At 45.5% G+C, this 12,931-nt stretch overlaps 1 long non-coding RNA gene across 1 annotated transcript; it reads right to left on the bottom strand.

The window, feature by feature from the left end:
- Window positions 1–447: 447 nt before the first annotated feature.
- LOC120840885 lies at window positions 448–6,566 on the bottom strand. The gene is made up of 5 exons (XR_006078448.1): window positions 6,472–6,566; window positions 6,253–6,356; window positions 1,320–1,470; window positions 1,124–1,224; window positions 448–488 (listed from the first exon to the last, which is right to left on the bottom strand). It is a non-coding gene; the product is annotated as an uncharacterized LOC120840885 (long non-coding RNA).
- Window positions 6,567–12,931: the final 6,365 nt, after the last annotated feature.

The raw sequence follows: 12,931 nt of genomic DNA, 5'->3' as shown, positions 1-12,931 counted from the left end.
ACATTGTCATAAGCTATGACGAACGGCCCTGAGGAATTGACTACTGAAGTCTAAGGCTTCAGTAGTCATATGCTCTAGTGACGAGGACACCAGAATTCCATGAGAGCTGTAGCACCGACTGCATGGCAAAAGATGCCTCTGCAGTCTTGCAGCGTAACTTTGAACGTGAGTAGCGCACTAAATTCCTGCCCAGCCTGTCAGGCATGCACATCCGTTCTGTAGAAAAAGTTGCAGTGCCAAACAAATCACCATTAACTCTTTATTGTTACTGTTAGACAGACGAGCAGTGCTTGATGCTTTTAAAATAAAGTATAATTTTTGAACAATGCTGCATAGACAGCATGAGGTTTTCAAAATAAAGTATACTTACTGAACAATGCAGGATACTTTGCTTAAAAAAATGTCTGATAAACATAATAAAAAGCTCAGCGCATTCAAGGCCCACTTAAGGCAGTTCACATCTCTCTCTCCTGTGGTGCAGAATGTTCCTGAAAAGCAACGAAAAAATGTTACGTTAAAGATATGTGAGCAGTGGTTTACCATTCTTTGAAACAAAACTAATAAAACAGTGAAGTTCAAAGTGAAGTGACTCAAATATGCAAGAATTGGAACTGATATAAATAAATCACAAGTATTTTATGCCTTGTTTTTAAAGCACATTCATGCTGGATGTGTTTACTGTAATGCCAACTTTTGTTTGTTAGATTTACATCAAATATCAGTGTTCTTAAAATTCGTTGTCTATGCATTCTTTTTAATCCATAACAAGGTACTATTACATAATGAAATTTTTCCTCTTAGAGAAACACTCCAAACAAAATTTTTTTTATTTAAAATTATTCAATACTGTTCACACCTGTAGTATTTGCTCTCAAATTAAACCAAAAAAGGTGTCACTGGCTTTAATATTTAAAGCATTCAAATACTCTCATATAGAAATTATGCTTTGAAGAAATTGCACACCATACTTACTGTTCTAGAAAAGTTTGATTTTTGTGCTAACATCAGCTTAATAAGACCAGCTTACCATTTGAGATGACTGATGTCAGGCAGGTGCGTGGCGAAGTCTGTTCTAAAAAAGTTTGATTTTTGTGCTAACATCAGCTTAATAAGACCAGCTTACCATTTGAGATGACTGATGTCAGGCAGGTGCGTGGCGAAGTTAATCCGTGACCATGGTTTCTACCTTGAAGTCTTCACATTTATGGCAGCTCTGCACTGCATCTGATAAAAGAGAGCAGCAGAAGTATGACACCAACAATTCCATAAATCTGGTTCCATGTGAAGCGATCTGCACTACTGTTCCAGAGATTACTTACTTATGATGCACTCAGCAAGGTGAAGGTTCCTGAATGTCAACTTTCTCTTACGTCCTTCCCACAAACATTTTCGCCCCAACTGGTCAGTCAGCAACCGCTTCGTGATCTGTCTCGTACAGGAAGCATAACCAGATCCGCAGACTTTGCTGAGCTGTCGAACATAAAAAAACATCCACATAGCAACCGCTTAGTGCAATCATAACTATTGATTGGATGTTTCTGTTTATTTTTAGTCAACCTTGGCAGGTGTTTATCGGCATCCATTTATTCATTAAATGTGCTGCAAAAATATTCCAAAAGCCGGGAATCATAATGATAAAAAAAAACTGCACCGACTTTACTCAACAAGATTAACAATTTAATCAAACGTTTCGTCTCCCATGTGGGAAACATCATCGGTGAAACCTTGAAGCAGGAATGAGCGAACGAAACTTCAACAGTCCTATTTAAGCAAGTCCGCATACACATTGAGGAGGGGGCCGCAGCTGGAGTTACAAGCTGATGAGTCACTTCGGATGAACCATGATTCTACGAACCTGCTTGGACCCCACCTTTGTTCACGCGCCAGAGTGGACGCATTCTCAAAGTCGAAACTGTGTCCCGTATTCCAACAATGGTCTACGAGTTCCGTCTTCGCTCTTGTCGCATGCGTGGCCTTTGCCATGTCCCTTTTGTGACTTTCATTTAGCTTTAAACAGCATTGAATCATCAATCCAATTCACACATAAAGTTCAACAGAACGGTGCAAAGCCTTTTCTGTATGTTAATGTGTTCCGAAATAGTACCGGTCGCTTATATACAACAGTGTACCGCAAAGCTGTGATACAGGCAACCTCTTAAGCTTTAACTCGCATCATTCTGTCGAACATAAAATGGCTGTCGTAAAAACCTACTACACCGGTCCAAACGCATTTCTTCTAATCCTCAATTGCAGGCTTCTGAGAAAAAAGTGAAATTTCGGGGATTTACGTGCTAAACCAACGACGGGCATCTGGCTCGCCCCAGCGGAGGACTGAGGATTAATTTAGACTACCTGGGGATCTTTTGACGTGCAACCGAAAGCTCGGTTACACGGCGCCTGCTCCGCAATAAGCCTCCGCCACATGGGGATCCGTAGGCCAGCGCTCTCGCCTCGGAGCCACCGAGGCGGCTTGCGCGCTTCTGAGGATGCTGTTATTGTTGACCTGCTGATGAAGCGGAATTATCCGAAACGTTTTATTGATAACACGCACAAACAGATGGGACAAAGAAGTCAGGATAATGGACAACTTAGGACAGGGCAAGCAACAATACCCTATTTGAGAGGTGCTTTTGAGTCCATTCGCAGGGCCCTCGCCCCTTTGAATATCCGCACAGCTTTCAAACCCCACCATAAACTATGTGACTTCATTTCTAAACCTAAAGATTACACCCCCCCAGAGTCCCAGTGCGGTGTTGTGTATAAAGTGAACTGTCTAGAATGTGACACATCCTACATTGGGGAGACAGGCTGGAAGCGCTGCACTCGCCTAAACAAACACAGCGAAGACTGAACTTGTAGACCATTGTTGGAATACGGGTCACAGTTTCGACTTTGAGAATGCGTCCACTCTGGCGTGTGAACAAAGGTGGGGTCCACGAAGGTTGGTGGAATCATGGTTCATCTGAAGTGACTCATCAGCTTGCAACTCCAACCGCGGCCCCCTCCCCCGATGTTTATGCGGACTTGCTTAAATAAGATTGTTAAAGTTTTTTCGCTCATTCCTGCTTGAAGGTTTCACTGATGATGTTCCCCGCATGGGAGACGAAATGCTTGATTAAATTGTTAATCTTGTTGAGTAAAGTCGGCGCAGTTTTTTTATCATTAAATTTGCTACTAATATTTATATCTGCTCTTATTGAGGCACTTCCGACATTTAAACTGAGGAATTTTGACGTCTTTATCTCAATATGGCGATTGGATTAAAGATTATACCACTGGGCACGGGCTTGGGCTTACCCGAAAGCCCAGGCCTGGGATGGGCTCGGACTTTTGACTGTGGGCCCGGGCCGGGCTCGGGCCAGCACGTTGATTGTCCCGGTTCGGGCTCGGGCCAGCTGTAATTGACCATGATGCCGACAGTGGCCATCGTAGAAATCGGCGTCTCGGTTATCTCAGAAACATCAACTCCAGAACCACTAGACAAGTACCCATGAACGTAATGCAAAGGAAAAACACATTTTTTTAGACAGCTTAGATGGAAAAAGGATGTCATAAAACGATTTTACTACGAAGAAAAAAAATTTTTAGAGCTATATTTACGGCGCTATACGAATTTGTAGTTGGCGCTCGCGGGAGCCGCCGCTGGTCACGTGGTAGGCCCGCGCGCCGCCGCGCTGCGTCGCCGCCGCACGCTGAGCGTTGTGCGAACGCCGCTTCAACGCGTTTCTCCACGCCGCCGTCGCCGCCGCCGCACAAGTTCGTCTGCTTCGGGGCGCCGCCGCCGTCGTCTGACCGGCGCACAGTTGAGGAGTTTCCTTTAGGCTCTAAAAGTTACTTATTCATCTTAGTTTTTTGTTATACTTCATACAAAGATGAATAAGTTACTTTTAGAGGCCATAGGAAGCTTCCGAAAGAACGCAAGCACGTGATAAATAAAGACCAGTCACGTGATAAATACGGGCCACTTTTCTGCGGTGCCCGCGGGCGCCAACTACAAATTAGTTTTGCGCCGCAAATATAGCTCTAAAAATGTTTTTTCTTCGTTGTAAAATCGTTTTATGACGTCCTTTTTCCATCTAAGCCGTTTAAAAAAAATGTTTTTTTCCTTTGCATGTGTTTAAGACAGTGGACGGCAGCGTCGTTAATCATGAGGTGAGCTTCAGGTTAATCCCAGTGGCGTGATGTTTTTGCTTGTGGTGATAAATAGCGGCAAACCAAAAATAAACGGACATTGGAGCGCTCTGTCAGGAATTAAAAATGGGGGGACTCAAAAACATTAACGCTAAACAATCTCAACCTAATTGATCATGAGAAACACTTATCTCTCTCGAATAATAGCTGGGAAGCGCTAACATAGCGGCAATGATGTAGTGGGGAAGCTTATAGGCCTAGTAAACAATTATACACATACTGGGGAATGCCTGGCACATATTCAGGTATGAATACATGCTCAGATCTACAAAATATGTTAGGAGAAGATACAAACTGCAAATTAGTAGTCTTTCTTAGAAAACACATTGACGTATCTTAATCACAGTGCTAAAACCCATAAAAACACTTGATTACAATTATTTTAATAAAAAAAGTTCTGAATATGTACATGACACCAGCAGTCATAACTTTGATTTAGTTCATCGCAAGCTATATTTCTCTGGCAGCAAACGAAGACAAACCTTTTAACTGTGCAGTGAACCAGAATTAATACAATACGACGAAGTTTCCGTATACCACTTTAAAATAACCACAAACAACGCTTTTCAGATCAGTATGTTTTGCTATAAAAGGCTTATTATAAAGCCATAGTCCTTACAGTATATTATAAAGCTTTTAGTCTTGCTGCATCCAGTTGTGGCTTTGCTTAGCCTTTGTGCGGTTTGAAGGTCTGCCGGTTACAATTCGCCAAGGAGGCCATCTGTGGCGGACATAATTACCAAACCTTACCGGATGAACATTGATTCCCTCTTCTATCTGAGAACTTTCGTGTGTGAAGTCTTGTTGAGCCACATGCCATTGTCAATGCACACATAGAAGACATAAACTTCAGTTCATCTTTGAAGCAGCACTATGTACAGGAAATTTACCAGCGCAATATTCGTGACTCCAGCGAAATCGACGCCGTGTAGCGGCAGCGCCGAGAAGCTCAGGAGAGGAGGTTGTCCCGACTCTTTCGTCTGCTATCGCTGCTTGGTTCTCGTAGGCAGCATAGAAACAAACATTGCTTCCAGTAATTATTTTAATGATTCCACCGGGTCCTTCCTACGCACTGAGTAGACAAACGTTTCTAGGGTCGAAAAATCGCTTTGCATTCAAATGTAACACCGATTTTACGCTGCAGTGCAGGAATTTGTGATGGTCCGCATACTGAACAACGAAAACGACCTTCTTTCGTCCGAATTTTTCCTGAGCAGCGCGCCATCTATAGTTCGCTGGAGTCGCGAGTAACCTGGACTGGGATTGAAAACAGGGGTCCTATACATGGCTTGCATTGACGTCACATCAGCCGCCATTGCTCCGTACCGCTCTCCTGTGCCCGTAAATTCTGCAGCCTACATTTGACACCATTGATTTAGTTTTTCTGGTCAAGTTTTGCCGAGAAGACCAGATTCGATGGTGCCAAATGTATGCCGCAGAATGCTCCGTACAGGAACCTGGTACGGAGCAATGGCGGCTGGTACGGTGCCATATGACGTCACGTGCAAGGCATGTATTTGTCAACGGCATGCCTCAAAATTAATTTTGTTGATGAAAAAAAAAAATTGTAGCAATATTTACGCGGCAAAACGCAATTTGTGTTTGGCACAAAACCGAACCGGTGTAACTAGCAGGTATCCTTCTTACCTCATTACTGTCAGAGTTAACGATTTGAATGATTCGACGTGATCCCTCATCCTCCTCCTCTTCTTCATCTCCTCTCTCTCCCCCAACGAACTAACAAACAAACGAACACGAACGCACGCACGCACGCGCGCACACACACACACACACACACACACACACATACCTCTTCTCAAAATAGACACAGACTGCGCCACGCCTTGACAGATATAATTCATTCTAACCTTAAGCCTATCAGCACAGAAAAAATGTTAAAACACATAACCTTTACCTAGTTTCTGGGCATATGAAAACAAACACACGGCACCCCTATCAATGAAATTCCTTGTACTTGTGGCGGCATAACTAAAGAAAATCTCAAATTTAAAATGCGTCTTATGAATTGCTTCGCAAGCGCGAAAATGAAATTACAATTACCTGTCTCATACAAGCTTCCTCCAGCCCTCCCGGGCAGTCACTCATCTCGTCGGAGGTACTAGCACCCGCTTACTGTCACTGGGTTTCCGCGTCACTCTGCGATCCTGAAACAACCGGCGCCGAGAGTTACTCCCACATATTGTGCTTAAAGCTGCAATTTTCAACTTAAAGGAGATGGTCACTAGACTGGGCACAACGCGTGTGGAGACTAGAACTTACCAAACAACTTTAGGATCCGCGCCTTGAAGAAGTCCGATTCCGTTTCGTCACAAGGCTTGACGGGCAGAAATTTGAGATGATATGTGGCTCATGGCCGTCCTCAAGACGTACTCTTGCATAATCGTTCGTAAAATTCCGGCCGCTCAACTGGTCTCGACTCTGTAACGTGCTTCAAGCGGTTAGACTTCCCGCGAACGTTGCTTCGGCAGCTTCGGTTCTTCTTCCACGCTTCCCTCAGCTTCCCTTGTCCTCCGGCCGGACCGTTCGGTTTATCACGTCGGACCACTTCCTTACGCAGGGGATGTATCACGTGACTATAATACTTCGTATTTTAACTCTTGTTTTTGTTTGCTGAAGTAAACGAATACTTAAAAAAATTTACTTATTGACCTTAATTTAGCAAAAAAATTTGCATAAATTGCACTTTGAAAACTTATTTTGGTTTTATATGTCATGCGGGTGACCCAACTGTTCACTCTATTGACTCCAGCTCACTCTATATTGTCACGTGGTGTAACACGCAAGCCCGCAAGTGTGACTGATGCACTTAAGAAAATAATAAACGTTTCTAAAAATTATGGTATTACTTAATTGTCAAATGTAAATACTGAATATATATTAAACTTATAACGGAGTAATTTTTATTTGTCATTTTAATTAGAAAATTGCATTTGCTGCGGGACGACGTCGGTGCGAATTTTAAAATTTTGATTTGAGACACGTAGGGTGTCGCGCTGTGCGACCATGAACCCAAACAAAAAAATATACTTGGAGCCACTAAGTATACCCAGCTTGCCAAGGACAACAGTCCTGAGACGAAGTTGTGTCCTGAAAAATGCTACAACAGGCCAGGGACCAGAACCGACGTCGCCGACAGCAGTTTCTGTAAGCTCGGTTGTCTCAGAACACGGTGAGACAAAAACTCCCCGTGAACTAAGTAGTACCAATGAAACCAGAAGCGGTCACAGTACTGGGCCAGTTAGTGAAGACACAAGTGATAAAACTGTGAAAGTGACGGGAGATTTGAAGACCAATTTCCTGTCCAAGTTTTCGAAAAGGCTACTGCCAAAGACGAATGTAACGAGTCTGACGTACCCTGTTTCGGCTTGCCTTCATTTTAATTGGACGCAAAATGAAGGGCTTTTGAATCTCGAAAACTTCATTGCTGGAGTGTACACTCTTCCCAGCATCAAGGAAAACTACAACATTGGGAAGCCAGAAGCCAAACTAAAGGCCCAAACTGCCAACAAGCGCGTAAAATGCCTTTCAAAAAGGAACTTCCTTGCTCAACTACAAAGTGGAAAGCGCTGCCTGACACTTACTGTGCGTGAAACAAGGTGCAATCATAATTTCGGGAGGGTCATCCTTATTTCGTGTGTGTGTGTGTGCGCGCGCATTTTATGTGCTTTTTTTTAATGACTTCTATGGTGTTAATAATTATTGGATGTTATTCGGCACTACCGGCTTTTCTTTTCTGTTAATAAAAAGCATGCCCACGATAGAATGTGCACGTGATCTCCCGCCCCAGAACGAGCGCGTAGCCTCTGCCAGGGCTCAAACAGGATACGTTCACATGGCAAAATGGAAGCCTGAAGTATCGCATTTTTTCGCCAACTCCGCCAAAGTTTTAAAGTCACGACGTCGGAAGTCGGAGAGCTTTGGACCAATCGTGAAAGATGATAATAGGATTTTTGAGTCAGTGTTATTCTGTTTTTGACCCGGTTTTACTCTGATTTGCTCGGTTCTGGAGCGAAATTTATACAAAAACGAGAACGTTCCACTCCGAAACCAGGTAAAACTGAATAAAACGGAGCAAAGTCTAATGTGAATACATAATCCAGTTGGTGCAATCGTTTACGCTATTACTGTTACTGAAACATCCTGGAAAACAAAAGGACAGAATACACCGCTAAAACTGCAGAGTTCCGATGATACCTGAATTTCGTGGCTTGCCTATATATGATTATTCATGAATCTTGTGCATACTATGTGCACACACAATGTTCCCGTTCCCCATAGTCTTTTCTTTATGTTTTAATGGCAGCCGCATGTTTTATAATACGAAGGAGGACAGAACGTAATCAGAAAATTCTAAAACACGTGGCAAAAAAGAGTTCATATTCATTTTATTAACTGAATGTTTTATGTAATTAGTGTCTACATGGCCCAACCAAAGTTATATAGCTAAAAAAAAATGTTTATTTGACAGAGAGGAACCCATCGGGCACGCACCTATCTGCACGGGGGGGGGGGGGGGGGGGGGGGGGAACCATGGGACCCTCCCCCCCCTCCTCCCAAACCTTTCATTTGGTGGGGCCTCCTTTCCCCCCTCCCCCTCATATGGTATTTTGTCATGGGCGAATCAAAATCCTGGCTGCGTGCCTGCCATCGGGTATATTTGCGGCAAAAATTATTTTTCTGCGCTCAAAACATAAAACTTCAGTATATAACAACTCTAATTTCTCCACTAAGCATACTGTTTAACCTGATAGATGCCCACTTAATAGATTTTATGTTCTACATTCCCAGTCGACCATTAAAAGTTCTCGATCCGAAATGCATTCCATTTCACCAATAAAGCTTTCAGTTTAACCAGTACAACTTGCTATTGATCCTATTGAAGGACCAATAGGCACTTGTATTCCGGACCAGAAAACATTCGTGTTGTTCCCATAGAAGTTTCTACTTGTCCCATAGAAGTTCCTGCTTGTCCCACAGAAGTTCCTAATGGTACAAGAGAAGTCTGTATTGGTACGATATAACTTGTTATCGGCCCAGTAGACATGCCCATCGGTACGATGAAATCCTACTGATCGCATAAAAATCTCTATCGGTCCCATAGAAAATTTTTGCAAGGGTGTGCTAATTTGGCGATTGAGCATTGTCACTGCCATACTGCACCGAGTTCACTTCTCTGCAGTGCATGGCTCTTTGCTATCTCCCGTACAATGGCTCTGCCACATAGCGCCACTGGCTGCAATGAGCGGTAATGAGCAAACTGAGTGTCGCGCACATTGACACAATTGGCATCATGGCGCTTGCCCCCTAAAGTTGACTTTCCCTCAACCGATTCTTTGGCCTTCCCCCGTGCTGCGGCTTCTCTGCAGCATTTCCAGTTGCACCAATGTGCAAAACATCGGATTTTCTCATCGGCGCCAATTGCACATTCATGCTCATAGGCTTTGGCTATGCATTTCAATTGGAACAGGCCTGCCATTTCCAGCAGGGTACACCTCTATGGTGGCGCCATCCGTGTTCGAGCCGCGCAACTCGCTCTGTGTCCGGAGGTTGCCCAAGCGGACACGAGAAAAGGGGAGGAACGGAATGTTTTTCTCCTTCTCCCGGCAGACGGGAGAAAGCTTTCGCCCTCCCGACTCATCGTCTTTCAGTTTCGTTTTTCGAGCAGGTCGCGCACGTTGTTTAATAAATAGCTTTTGAGTTGATTCAGCTTCAGCGGCAGCGAAGGCCGCCTGTCATCCCGTCTTCTAGTCTAAACGTGCAGAACACTTCGGTTTCATTGACGTTTTTATCACTAATTTTATCAAACGACCAAACGAAACCGCTAGAAACAGCGAAGTTCCGGAGCAGTGCCAGCAGCGCCACGTACACTGGGGGATGGCCGTCTCCGGATCGCGGGACTCGCGCGGCACAGAACTACAGCACTACAGTCACTACAGTAGCGAAACCACGCGGAACTCTGTCGACGTTTTCGACGTTATGGAAACCGCAGGAACTGCGTCCAAGACAGGCAGGTTTTGCTGCCGGCTGCCTGGGTGCCTTCCCCCCTGAGAACGCCGAGTGTTACCGGCGTTCAACGTTGTTCTGTGTTTGTGCATGTCAGCAACATAGCTGCAACATCGTGATGGCAGTGTTGTGGGCTGTGAACAGAAGACTGGAATTATCGTCGATGTGACCGTGTGTTCGCATATCAGTGGTGTAACAAGAAGATGAGATCGTAAACTGTTGGGCATTGATGCCGCTGGTCGGGCCGTGATCGGAGGGAGCGGGGTGTCGCAGGTTGACATTCTGTTTTAGATTAAAAAGTTTAATACCACTTGAGGGATTACGTGCAATCGATCACCGTGCGGATAGCCATGTTGGAACGCTGGTCTGAACAGTATAAGCTCCTATCGTACAGTGGCCAATGTGACTGTCGGAATTGTCTCGTCCCCGAGACAATTCCGAGATTGCGCTCCGGGACAAGGGCTGAACAGTACGAAATCGTAACGGAAAGTACGTATATTTACAGTATGGAATTTCGGCATTAAAATACAATAGTAGGTAAAATCGAAAAACAAAAAGCTACCCTTTATTGTGCTGTTTAAATATACTACGCTTCCTGGAGAAACTGCCCTCCGTGGCGCGCTGGGATGAGCGCTAGAAGTTTTCCGGCTCGTCACGGCGTAGCTCCGTACACTTAACACCTGCCGCAAGTCGCGGCTTTGACTGCATTCAAGTTGATCGAAAAGTGATTTCTCAGCCCGTGAAGCATCACTTCCAGCTGAGTGAATATCCGCTCTACAGAGATTAATTCAAGGCGGCAATTGCAGCTTTGCGCGAACAGCACAAATAGAAAAACCAATAGAAATACAGGCTACGACGTGCCGTGTGGGGAAACAAACTCATGGCTTCGAACCGCATTGGAGCGGCTTGATTTATTGGCTTTGAAATAATTACGGCATGATCGAGCGTTTACTTTTTAATAAGAGATTCATCCCCTGAGCCATTCAAAATACTCTCAGAGGTATGACATTGCTGGGAACAAATCTACATGCTGGGAATATTTTTTATTGCTTAGCGAGTCACCGAAAAGTTCCATACGTTCAAAACGACCAGTATAAAAGAGGGAAAGGCAGAGCACGGGCGCAGTGTTCGGGTTAGTGGGGTGTTCCGTTGTGTTGATATTTGTGTGTGCCGTGTATGTGCTCGATATATATTCACCTGATGCTTGAATAAGCGTAATGTGTGTATAGTAGAGGATCCCCAAGCGCAGTAGTGGCCTGAGAGAAGTAAATTTTTTTTTGTAGAACATGAATTGGGTGGTACCTTAGCGCCACCTAGCCTAGCTGCTTGCAATTACTCTGCTTGACCCCGCCATCTGGTGGCTAGCGATTTAAACTTTTTTCACGCTACGCGATAAACAGCGGCTTCGAGTTTGTTCTTTCGAGAGCGCCTTTTGGTTTCGCGGATTGAGTTTGCCCTTCTCTGTGATGTGCGGTTGACGAGGGAATTGTGACTCGAGGAACACCAAAGGTAAGACGCAAAGTGCGCGAAGTAACTGGGTATCGGTTGTCTCCGTTTAACATCGCAGTGCTGTCGACGAGAAGACTGAGTAACTGCTTTCGAAACGCAAGTTTCTGTACCTGTGGGGACAATCTGTCTTCGGAAATAAACACAGTTTGCGGAAAGCTCGTCTTACGCTTTCATTTGCTGCTGCTCTCGTCCCGTACAAGAGATGTAGCGTCCTCGTCAAGCCTTATTGGGCTCGATTTGCTCGATTCGGGGCCTCCATATTGAGATGCGAGCGACGGAGGAACTTTGCTCCCCTGCTTCAGGGACGAAAGTTTTTCCCTTTATAAAGGAACATAGGTTACAATACCGTTCCTCCCCCTAAGAGAGGACTATCCATACCCTTTTTTCGAAGAGTGTAGGGCCTCCAAAATGTGAGCCACGCTTCCGCTATACCAAGATTCTCGGTAGACGCAGAATTCAAAGGGCGCGCGAACTCCAAGAGGCATATTTTATCAAGAAGAGGGGATTCCAGTGCGTCAGCGACACGTCGGTAGCATTGTATAATGCTGAGATTCGTTTTTTCGATAAATATTGTGGGAGCCGACGGTGAACGGCGACGCAGGGAGCACGTGACAGGCGGCCGGCGGAGAAGGCACGTGCTGGCGCGAGACAGATTGCGCGCTGAGCGAGGCTGGTAGCTGGACAAGGAACGTCGAAGCCAAGCTGCCTGGCCTAGGCCTGGCCTGGCCCAAGACGAACCCTGGAGCGGTCCACCAGCGAGGTCTGGAGCAAGACCGGTGGAAACGGCGAGCCCGGGCCATATGATTTGGGCTATGACGATCCCGGGGTGGTTCCGCAGCGACACTCGGGCATTGATAACCCGGGACAGCCAGCCTACGTACGCAGCGCTGGCGTGGGAAAGGCGATCCACAGGCCTGGACACGGACCCCGACTGTGAGCTCTGATCGACGGGCGACAACAAGGGTCGACGGGCCCGGACTACCGGCTCTCGACAACGGGCAACCGGGAGGTACAGTAAACCCATTCGCTGTCTTCTCGTTGCTGTATGTCACTCCCTGGGTGACGGGCGGAACGCATACCGATCGGGCGGCGATTGATAGTAGTGGACCTCCGTAAAGAAACCCACATTAAAATGGCGCCCAACCTGGGGCCCGTTCGGTATGCCTCTGCTTCTAGTCGTCCCCAGAGAGTCCCACGGATTCGTTGA

This window comes from Ixodes scapularis, unplaced genomic scaffold (assembly GCF_016920785.2).
Source record: "Ixodes scapularis isolate PalLabHiFi unplaced genomic scaffold, ASM1692078v2 PGA_scaffold6__148_contigs__length_123643588, whole genome shotgun sequence".
In the NCBI taxonomy this organism is placed as follows: Eukaryota; Metazoa; Arthropoda; class Arachnida; order Ixodida; family Ixodidae; genus Ixodes; species Ixodes scapularis.
Note: the sequence above shows the minus strand (reverse complement) of the source record. Positions and strands in the feature narration are given on the sequence as shown.